We start from the raw sequence: 12,760 nt of genomic DNA on the forward strand, positions 1-12,760 counted from the left end.
TTGAATTTATGCGATTAAATCCAGGTGTGTAGGCTTTATAAGCATTTCAATGAGTGTGTTTGCACTGGATTCATGATACGGATGATCCAGCACGTGCAAACAACGTGTTTTGAGAATTCGTGACGTCACACAGGTAATGAAATTGACACGCAGGTGGGACTGCGGTGTGGGTGTGTGCCATGTCCTTTAACACAGTTGAGGTTCAATTCCACCAAAGATACTGCTTTACAAAGTGCAATTCTTTCGCATTTTCAGGACCTGCGTTTCTTTTGCGTTTTAGTATATGAAGAGATGAAAACCCACATTAATTCTTTTATCTGTCCCGGGTTGGGATTATGGCTATCCAGATGCGAAATCCGACACAGACATGCTCGAAACCTTCGTGGTATATGAGCATGGAAAAAGTCCCCACACACAACACATTAAATCTTTCTACAGATCTCCCAAACTACAATGTAACTGATGGTTATTTCCAGCTACTTCAGCACGAACAGGTGATTATGTTCCGACTAAGAACTGGACACAACAGGCTGAACCAGCACAGGCATAGGAAGTTCTGGCTATAGTACCCTCTTCCGTGGAGAAGCAGAACAGACAACCAAACATGTCATATACGACTGCACAAACCTACAACAGCTGAGGGAGATTACCTGGACAACTACAACAACTCTCCAGAAGAAGCTGTATGGTACCAACAGTGATTAACAGGGGATAGTATTATTCATAGTCACGTCTGGCATCAAAGTGTAGTAGTCGAGCGAACGAAGATAAGAAGAAAGGCAGCCAAAGACAGACAATTAACGCAAGGAAGGAAGGAAATGTTTTATTTAACGACACACTCAACACATTTTATTTACGGTTATATGACGTCAGACATATGGTTAAGGACCACACAAATATTGAGAGAGAAAACCCGCTGTCGCCACTCCATGGGCTACTCTTTTCGATTAGCAGCAAGATATCTTTTATATGCACCATCCCACAGACAGGATAGTACATACCACGGCCTTTGTTACATCAGTCGTGGAGGACTGGCTGGAACGAGAAATAGCCCAATGGGTCCACCGACGGAGATCGACCCTAGACCGACCGCGCATCAAGCGAACGCTTTACCACTGACATCATTCTAACAAAGAAAACCTGCTACATTTTTCTTCTATTAGTAGCAAGAGATCTTTTGTACGCACCGTTTCACAGATTGGTTAGCACATACCACGACCTATGATATACCAGTCGTGGTGCACTGGCAGTGCGTTGGTTATGATAAATTATTTAATATGCGTAAGTTCTAGTAGGTTGTAGGTTATTGCATTTATTGCAACATTTTTGTTTTTAAAAATAGCTGAACTATATCGTTCACTATGCTATGTGGTCGTACACGTACATGCAATCTAAACTATATATTTATATATAATTATATATATTTTTAAATGCTTCATCATTATTTAGATAGTAATGTGTTTAACTTGATAAAGAGGACGGGGCATAGCCCAGTGGTAAAAGCGCTCGCTTGATGCGCGGTCGGCCTGGGATCGATTCCCTTCGGTTGGCCCACTAGGCTATTTCTCGTTCCAGCCAGTGCACCACGACTGACATATCAAATTCCGTGGTATGTACTATCTTGTTTGGTGGATAGTGCATATAAAAGACGTCTTGCTACTAATTAAAAAAAAAATGTAGTGGGTTTTCTCTCTAAGACTATATGTCAAAATTACTAAATGTTTGACATCCAATAGCCGATGATTAATATAATCAATGTGCTCTAAAAGAAAACAAAAACATCAACAAAAATCCACAACAAAAATAAAAATAAAACAAAACAAATCAACAACAAACGAACACACACACACAAAAAAACAGCGAAAAAACTAGCAACAAATAAAAAACACAGATACAAAACACAAGTATCATATGATATGCGTCAACATGGTTTTCTTCTTGTCCTCCAAACAGACAAAATTGCCTAATATTAACACAACAATAACAACAATAATCAATGATGATGAAGATGATGATGATGATGATGATAATGATCATAATAATAATAGTAATAACAACAACAACAACAATAATAATAACAATTCATTTTACTTCAGATCAGTAATCCATAGAATACATCTATGTATTCATTCACATCGTGACATGCATACAAAACTGATCACACACTATACAGTAGCTTGTGCCAGCTATTTACTGTTACGGATTAAATGTACGGCTTAAATGTACACACTTGTACACCACAGGTAGGCAAGCCAGTGGTGGGTACTGCGTTCGATTCGGGGCGGGATTTAGCTCAGTCGGTTGAGTGCTCGCTCGAGGTGCATGCGTCGCATAATAAAACCACCTCGGTGGATCCATTCAACTGACTGGATTTTCTCTCTCGTTCCATCCAGTGCACCACAACTAGTCAAAGGCCGTGGTGTGTGCTTTCCTGTCTGTAGGGAAGTACATATAAAAGATCCCTTGCTGCATTAGGAAAAATATAGCAGGTTTCCTCTGATGATTACATGTCAGAATTACTAAATGTTTCACATCCAATAGCCGATGATTAATTAATCTAGTGGTGTTTCGTTAAACAAAACAAACTTCAGCTTTAAAATTCGAGTCTGCTATCCGGCGAATATGCTGTATGACGACATCAGTACCTATCACTGACGTGTGCTAAATTCTGATTAGACGTTGGTAAATGTAATTAAATGAATGTGTGATTCTGATTACATGCATATGTATTCTGATTATTGCATATAGTCATTATATAGAGCATACCACATGCTTTACCGTTAGATACCATATCGCTCATTCTCAATAAATGGTTGCATTCGTGTCGCCGGCTTTTTTACAGAAAAATACAGCGTCCATTGCTTGTCTGATGATTTGGTACAATGTGTAACCACCAGGAGTTGAATAATCACTCATTAGGTTACTCGCTGTGTGATCAACAGGGAAGCTTAGGTAGAAGAAATAGTCCAATATGTAATGTCTGATCTACATTCAGTTTATGTAGCGCTGGTAAAGGTATACAGATATAGGGTATTCACCAAGATTAATTTTATAATGTTTGATTATAGAGCACTATATTTTTATACAGGGAATATTTTTGAAGATTGTTTTTGTGTTACCATAGATGATAACGTACATGTCGTCAGTTTAAAACTAAACCAGTACACAAGATACAGAATCTTGCACACACGTATAATTTTATGTAAAGCACATGCACTGTCCATACTGGATGTAAGTTGAACATTACTGACATATGTATTGGTACGACAGTGAATATATTCATGTTAAAACCATGTTGTCGTATTACAGGCATCAATGTATCAGAATAATGGTGGTTATGGATAAGAATGTAATGTACAAGACAACCTAACATGATCTAATCAAAAGTACAGCAGGTCACATGCAATTCAATTGTCCAGGAGGCGTATTTAGACTGTTCATACTTACTGTACAAATTTCGAAAACAAATGACTACATGTTCAATAGAGTGTGTGATTGTAATGTACGTTATTGAAATGTACGTTACTGTAATGTACGAAACTAAAATTGTATTGAGCCAACACACCTAACTGCAGATGAGAACACATTCGGAGTTATTGGCCCTGAGGCAGCCATTATGAACACACTGTTTTAACGTCAGAAACGTGGTTTTAATGAAGTATCAAGCATTGTCGGTAAGTCTACATGCAATATGTTTTTCAAACCGTGTTGATAGTAATGTACCTATAACTATGGCGGTATCATAGTCGATTTTCCCAGCACAGAGAACACATATATTGTGGAGGATAGGTATATGGGCAGGTTTTATGTTCAGTGGCATGTTGATAGCTAAGTAAAATAATGTAATGTACGTTACGATTGGTAACGTACATTTCAGTTAATTGAACCATTTGCATTTGGGGATGAATTGGAGTATTCACGTATTTCACAATAACAAATGAGTTGCATTGATTATTATTACCTTCGAAGCAGCCATTAAATAAGGAGAAAGCAGACACTTTTACTTCAGTTGCTGTAATTAAAAGATGTATCAGACGTATGTGTAATAACAATCTGTCAATTCAACTGAGCGTCACATTGCATCCAATTGTTGCTTACTATAAGAACGATCATGAACTACTTCATCAAAGTTTTGTAGTCGTGTCAGACGAGATGTCCCATTCAGCAGCCACTGTTCATGCTATACTCCAAGCAGTCATTCCTGAACTAAAAGCCATAGACCCTCTCCTGCGCGTGCTTCACTACTGGACAGACGGACCAACTAGTCAATATCGGAACAAACAGATATTCTATTCAGTAGCTAACCATAAAGATATGTATGGGGTTGATGCTCGTTGGAATTACTTTGAGGTGGGACACGGAAAGGGACCTTGCGATGAATTGGGTGGGACAACGAAAAGAATGGCAGATGAGGCAGTACGAAGTGGAAGAACAGTTATTCAGGATGCCAAAACATACATGGATTGGGCTCTTGGTTCAAGCATGAAAGGAGTTCGATTTCTGTACGTCACGTCAGAGGAGTGTCAAACCCAAGCAGTACTACTTTCCAAACGAAATGTCAAAGTTCAAAAGGGAACATTCAAAGTCCATGCTGTTGCAGGTCTTGCTAACTCCACAGTTGCTGTGCGAGATGTGAGCTGTTACTGCAATACTTAGAAATGGGTCTGTGTAACACGTGGAAAATGGAGAGCTTAGATGGCAGCCTTGCTGAAAAAGGTCCTCCTACTCAACTGGACGAAGATCCAGAAGCAGAATTTTCTTCTGTTGGCCCTGCCGAGATCAATACAGAACCGGTACAGTTGAATGCACAGCTGGACCTCTCCGTTGGAGATTACGTAAGCGCTGTGTACCGGAGAGAATGGTGCATTGGGAAAATATTAGATGTTGATACCCAGGACGACGAAATTCAAATCACATTTCTTGAAAAAAAAGAAAATGCTTTTCCAGTGGCCAATACGTCGCGATGAAATTTGGGTCGCCAGAAAAGACATTCTGTGCAAGATAGACGAGCCTCTCCCCACTGGCAAGTTGCGCAGAATGTTGAAATTTAATGGGAATGACAGAGAGTTGGTGCTTACGTCATTTGAAGACTGGCTTGCTTCTCAGTAATGTCCATTACCGATCAATAAAGTTAATGGCCGACTTCAAGAAGTAACTATCATGTTTGATACCAGTACTTTTCCTAGATGAAAGTAATTGTTTTTGAAGCATTTTCGGGGCGTTTAAATGCTGATTACTTCGATTTATTTCTTGTTGTGTTCATAGTAGTGTTTCCAGAGAAATGTACGTTACAGATATCGTCTCTGAATTCAAAAGACTTCAGCTTACAGGACGATTACTGATATTTCTAAAACAGTGAATATTTTATTTCATGACTTAAACCACTGTAATGTACGTTACATTTAACATCAACAATATTTTACCTATTACACTATAATATAATGGGACAATTTGACTTTTAATGCTGTCCATCTAGTCTACGTATGTGTCAGCTATGGATTTGAGATCATTTTGATGTCATACTTTAACAGTTAACTGATTGCAACAATTGAAAAGCAATATTAATTAATAAAGGCCTTACCATTCACAGTTTTAAAATAACACTTAACTATAACATTCGTACACAGCCTTTGTTATTTGCGTTGCGTCGTAATCCATGTTACCTAAAGCTACAGAAGAGACTCACAATTGCAAACATGTATGCGATACGTGATAACATACATAAATTGAAGATTGTACGCAGTCACACGTCGTTGGGTATGTGTAATAGCGTACATTACTTTAACAGATTTTGAGATATTTGTTCACATTTGCTTTTGAAAATTTGATAATAAAGGAACTGCATTTATATGCTGATATTGTTTTGTCTGGTTAATATAATACATTGTCTGTAAAAATTAACATGGACAGCATACATAAAGTTAAGTTTAATTTTGAGAAATTGTATATGCTAAATGCAACTATTTATTGAGAATGAGCGATATATCTTAAAACGAGTTGTTTTAAAATGTATCTAAATGGCGAAAGCGAGTTGGATACGTTTTTAAACAACAAGTTGTAAGATAAATGGTATCTAACGGACACGAATGTAGTATTATGTTTAATACATATCTTCAAAAAACAGGTTTTTAGCAAATATTAACATCTTTTTCGACTAAAAGTTATTTACAGCCCTTGCGTTTGTAGCTAACTTACGCGTCGCAGACAAATGATTGTCAAGTTAATTATACGCCACTGTAATATCGATTTCGATCGTGCTGTTTTTTCATTGAATATATGGCATTGGTGACTTGGTTATCACCTAGGAGCAGCCAGTCGTATGTATTGAAATTGTTAACACACGTACATGTGTAAACAAGTATGTGTTACTAAAAAATAACGAATGATATACTCGCCAACGGAGCAGCCAGTCGTATGTCTTGAAAGTGTTAACACACATACATGTATAAACAAGTATGTGTTACTAAAAAATAACGAATGATATTCTCAGCAACGGGTGTGTAAGAAAATGATATTAAAGTGTCTGTTGTATTGCTTGAGCTAAGCAGGAAAGATTATAATATAATTACACAAATATATATTATATCGCTTGTAATTAAACGTATTTTGGTTGCTATTAATGTTGTTACGTTTTTGTTTTTGTTTTTGGTTTTGCTTGTTTCTTTCTTTCTTCCTGTTTTTATCTTTATATCTTTCTTCTGCTTCTTGTTCTTGTTCTTGATCTTTTTCTTTTATTCTTGATCTTTTTGTTCTTCTTTTAAAGGGGCATTCCTGAGTTTGCTCCATTGTAAGATGTTTGCGACTAATAAAATATTTCTATGATTAAACTTACATATTAAATATATTTCCTTGTTTAGAATATCAGTGTCTGTATATTCAATGTGTTTCTGGTCGTCTTAATATTTGTAAGAAGCCCAAATTGGATTTTGTATTCAAATAATTTCATACGTACGAAAAAAACAATATTTTAGGAAATAAAATGAAATATAACTTAGTACAAATATTAGAACGATCAGAAACACGTTTAATATACAGCCACTAATATTTTATGCAGAAACATATATTTGATATGTAATTACAATCGTTAAAAAATCTTTGTTAGTCAATAGCATCTTAAACACTGCAGCAAACTCAGGAATGTCCCTTCAATGGATTGATTTGCAAACATAGTTACTGTCTCTACTGTTTGGAGTTGGCAAATCGTAGCCGTAACCAAGACCACTATTGACGTTAATGTCTTGGATATCGTCGCAATGTTTGCTTCACTTGTAGGCTGCCATTTAACTTCCGTTTCCTCTACATGTTATTTCCAGTCGCTACATTGTGGCCAATTCTTGGGTGGTTTGGGCATCTGGTGAGGCTGGTCAGCCTGGACAGTGGCCGCTAGTCCATTACACAGATGATACTGGACGTGGCAGTGCAGGAACCAGAACTCTATAGACAATAGAGAAAAGATTATCAGACAATATTTATTTGACAGCCAATTCAGATGTATTTCATCATATCTTCTGTGTGTGGTCTAATGATGTGGGGGACAGTTGACCTCAGGAAAAAAACACCCTAAAAAATAAAACCACCCACCCGCAAGAAAATAAATAAATAAATAAAAATAACGAAAACACATTTTCATTCATTTCAACTTATTTTCGTGCTTATATTCAATTAAGGTTCAAGCACCCTGTCCTAGGCACACACCTTGTCTGCCTGGGCAGGACAGTCGGTTGGTTGTTAGTTGTTAGTGGTCAGTGAGAGAGAAGAGGGTGTAGTGTTTTTTACACCTACTCGAGTCGTTAAATATCGCTCTTGTTGGGAGCCGGTACCGGGCTGCGAACCCTGTACCTATCTGCCTTATATCCGATGGCTTAACCACGACACCATCGAGGCCGGTTAAAAAGTGCCTCTTTTGCTGTGCCCTGATTCAGTTTTACTACACGCCTTGTTAATGCATGCTAGGAACGGTCCTGCAGTCTTAAAATATATGGATGCTGGCTATCCTTTTGAAAGCAAGTTTAATGTATCAAAACCCGTCAACATTTTTTTAGAAAGGCTTATTTGTACCAGTTGACATGTATTATTATAGTATAGTAACATTTTATTATTTTTGTTTTACGTATACACTGAAGAAAAGGTTAAAAGTTAATTACAATGTGGACGTGTTGCAGTATTTACATCTATGATGTATGTAAATGTTGCATTAAATATAGTGTGGCCCTGAGTTGCAGTGATCGACTATGAGATTTCATTTGGTGGTCTGTACCCTACAGCTTAACGCACGTGGATTATCTGCGACGAATCTGATGACGGTGTATCCTCCACCTGGGGCGGTGACTGTGTCCTTTGCTACTGCTCCGCTCAGCTTCCTCGAAATCCCGCCAGCCGCGTCCAGAGATTTAACTTCCTCCAGAGATGTCGGCTCACCCAACTGGAAAATACAAAACACTCGCACATCTCATGATCACTATAAAATATAACACACTAATAGACACGCGGACATACAGTCACGGTCACTGGCGGATCCAGAGGGTGTCACAGGGGTCCAGTGATCTCACCTAGGGTCTCCACGAGTACTGGAGTACTCGTGGACGGGCCGGGTCTAGCAAGACTCGAGTCTGTTCACAGGACTCGAGTACTCGTGCAAGGAAGACATTCTTATTTAATTATCTTTTTACGTCATTTTGCCAAATGCTTGCCGCCGGTTACATTATAGGGCTATGAGATATGATAGCAAAACTAAAGTCGAATGTGTGGAATGCAATATAATGGCATGATTTGGCATCCATGTTCAGCGCTGGAAATAAGAATGAATGAATGAGTGAATGTTTAACGACACCCCAGCACGAAAAATACATCGGCTATTGGGTGTCAAACCTGGAATGCATAATGCTATTTTACTTTATTCCTCAATATTATTGTCATCTAGTGAAAGTGTCGGGAACTTGGGTCCGGGTTGAGTTTGACCCTTAAGTACTCGTGGAGGCCCTAATCCGTCCGTTTGAAGTGCCCTTTTAACTGACTTGAACAATTATCATCCACAGTACTCAACACTAAAGTGCCCTGAAAACACGTCTCTGGGCATCTTTATTACAAACGTTTCCTGGGAACATACTAGTACCCACAACCCCTATATATCTCTCTCCTTTGATCATACTAGTACCCACAACCCCTACATATCTCGCTCCTTTGAACATACTAGTACCCACAACCCCTACATATCTCGCTCCTTTGAACATACTAGTACCCACAACCCCTACATATCTCGCTCCTTTGAACATACTAGTACCCACAACCCCTACATATCTCGATCCTTTGAACATACTAGTACCCACAACCCCTACATATCTCGCTCCTTTGAACATACTAGTACCCACAACTCCTACATATCTCGCTCCTTTGAACATACTAGTACCCACAACCCCTACATATCTCGCTCATTTGAACATACTAGTACCCACAACCCCTACATATCTCGCTCCTTTGAACATACTAGTACCCACAACCCCTATATATCTCGCTCATTTGAACATACTAGTACCCACAACCCCTACATATCTCGCTCCTTTGAACATACTAGTACCCACAACCCCTACATATCTCGCTCCTTTGAACATACTAGTACCCACAACCCCTATATATCTCGCTCATTTGAACATACTAGTACCCACAACTCCTATATATCTCGCTCCTTTGGACGCTCCCCTCCTTTGCGGGACAAGGTCGGTTTAGGATCGACCCCCGTCGGTGGCCCCATTGGGCTATTTCTCATTCCAGCCAGTGCACCACGACTGGTATATCAAAGGCCGTGGTATATTCTATCCTGTCTGTGGGATGGTGCATATAAAAGACGTCTTGCTACTAATGGGAAAAAAATGTAGGGTTTCCTCTCTAAGACTACATGTCAAAATTACCATATGTTTGACATCCAATAGCCGGTGATTATTAATTAATGTGCTCTAGTGGTGTCGTTGAACAAAACAAACAATTTTAACCGACTTGAAAAATTATCAACCACAACACTTAACACTTGAAATGACGAATGCCCACGCCATTCGACCTGAGCAGGATAAAGCCGATATCTTCACATTTAAAAAGACACAAAGTATAAATTGTCAGGATTCGAACCTACTGCATCGACTCGCATGGTATTTGACAGCCCGCGACCTTAACCACTCGGTTAAGACAATAACCAAATATTTTATAACATCCTGCAACCCTCATAAAAGGAAAGATTAATGAAAGGAACCGTTTTATTTCACAACTTTACCATTTTGCTGGGTGGAATGTCCACACGTGTTGAATGCCTTGTCGCCTACAATATTTATACTCTGAAACAAATGAGTTCTACAGGCCTCGGTGGCGTCGTGGTTAGGCCATCGGTCTACAGGCTGGTAGGTACTGGGTTCGGATCCCAGTCGAGGCATGGGATTTTTAAGCCAGATACCGACTCCAAACCCTGAGAAAGTGCTCCGCAAGGCTCAATGGGTAGGTGTAAACCACTTGCACCGACCAGTGATCCATAACTGGTTCAACAAAGGCCATGGTTTATGCTATCCTGCCTGTGGAAAGCGCAGCTAAAAGATCCCTTGCTGCTAATCGCAAAGAGTAGCCCATGTAGTGGCGACAGCGGGTTTCCTCTCAAAATCCGTGTGGTCCTTAACCATATGTTTGACGCCATATAACCGTAAATAAAATGCGTTGAGTGCGTCGTTAAATGAAACATTTCTTTCTTTCTTTCTTTCTTTCAAACGAGTTCTTAAATAACATCAATTTATATTTTGTCAACGGGAAATAAAATAATAAATAATTTTCAACAATATAACATTCCATTGCTGATTATAACCAGTGTGAAAATAGTTCCGTGCCAAAACGCTATATTTTTATCATTGTCCGAAAATATAGAAATTTACCTAGTCTTAAAATCGTGACAATACGGATAGTGATTGCATGATAAATTTGGTTAAAGCCCAAGTAAGATTAAAACAGCAGACACTATAATCCGTTTGCATCATAAAAGAACCAATGAATTGGCATATAGCTCTATACTGAATACTTAAATTCAATTATTTATTAAGTTATATTAAGTGTTAGACCCATACCAACTCAATTACCATTTTAAAAAAAGGGCCAGTGCAAATTAAAGAGTTTCTTTACTGATTACCATCAAATTGCATAGATTAAATTTTCTTTTCTGATACAGTTCTGATGGAAGAGCCAAAGTAAAATTATTGTTTTCTACGTTTACTTTGTTTAACGACACCCCTGGAGCACATGAATTAATTAATCATTGGATGTCAAACATTTGATAATTCTGACTCGTAGTCATCAGAGGAAATCTGCTTCAGTTTTCTTAATGCTGCAAGTGATCTTTTACGTGCACTTTTCCATAGACAGGAAAACACATACCACGGCCTCTGTCCAGTTGTGCTACGCCAAAGTAAAGGATATGCAGTTTTACCTTTAGTCTCTTTGTACTGCTACCGGCCTCGGTGGCGTCGTGGTTAGGCCATCGGACTACAGGCTGGTAGGTACTGTGTTCGGATCCCAGTCGAGGCATGGGATTTTAAATCCGGATACCGACTCCAAACCCTGAGTGAGTGCTCCGCAAGGCTCAGTGGGTAGATGTAACCCACTTGCACCGACCAGTGATCCATAACTGGTTCAACAAAGGCCATGGTTGGTGCTATCCTGCCTGTGGGAAGCGCAAATAAAAGATCCCTTGCTGCTAATCGGAAAGAGTAGCCCATGTAGTGGCGACAGCGGGTTTCCTCTCAAAATCTGTGTGGTCCTTAACCATATGTCTGAGGCCATATAACCGTAAATAAAATGTGTTGAGTGCGTCGTTAAATAACACATTTCTTTCTTTCTTTGTACTGGTTAATCCATTACTGTTCTAGCAGTTTGACTTCACCCCTATATTAAAACTGAGATTTAATCTATATAATTTGGTGGCAATTTGTATAGAAATCTTTTTTATTTACATAGATTGTTTTAAAATGTTATTTGAGTTGGTATGGGTGTAAAACTTAATAATATGTTTTTATAATATATATATATATATATATATATTTATTCATTATAAAGTTCATTATAAAGCCGATTCATCGATTCCTCTTCTTTTATTTGACGCAAACCGGCCTCGGTGGTGTCATGGTTAAGCCATCCAACATAAGACTGTTAGGTGCAGGGTTCGCAGCTGGGTACCGGCTCCTACACAGAGCGAGTTTTAACGACTCAGTGGGTAGGTGTAAGACCACTACACCCTCTTGTCTCTCACTAAGCACTAACCAACTAACAACTAACCCACTGTCCTGGACAAATAGCCCAGATAGCTGAGGTGCGTGCCCAGGACGGCGTGCTTGAACCTTAATTGGATATAAGCACAAAAATAAGTTGAAATGAAATGAATGACGCGAACGGATTTTTCTTATAGCCTAATTTGGCAATCGGCTGAAACGAAGCGTATTATAATAGATGACCTAATGCATGCTATTTTAATCTTACTTGGAGTTTAACCAAATTTAGCCTGCAATCATTGTATGTATTGCCACGATATGAACACTAGATAAATTTCTATATTTTATGTCATTGACCAAAAACAAATATAGCTTTTTGGGGGACGAAACTACATTTAACACCAGTTACGATCAGCAATGGAATGTTATATTGTTTAAATTCGCAGCGTCATCTATTATAATAATACTGTACACTTTGTTTCAGGCGCGTGCAAAATTCGGCTCAATGTGAAGCAATCATAAAACGTGTT

Source organism: Gigantopelta aegis, chromosome 1, assembly GCF_016097555.1.
Source record: "Gigantopelta aegis isolate Gae_Host chromosome 1, Gae_host_genome, whole genome shotgun sequence".
NCBI lineage: Eukaryota > Metazoa > Mollusca > Gastropoda > Neomphalida > Peltospiridae > Gigantopelta > Gigantopelta aegis.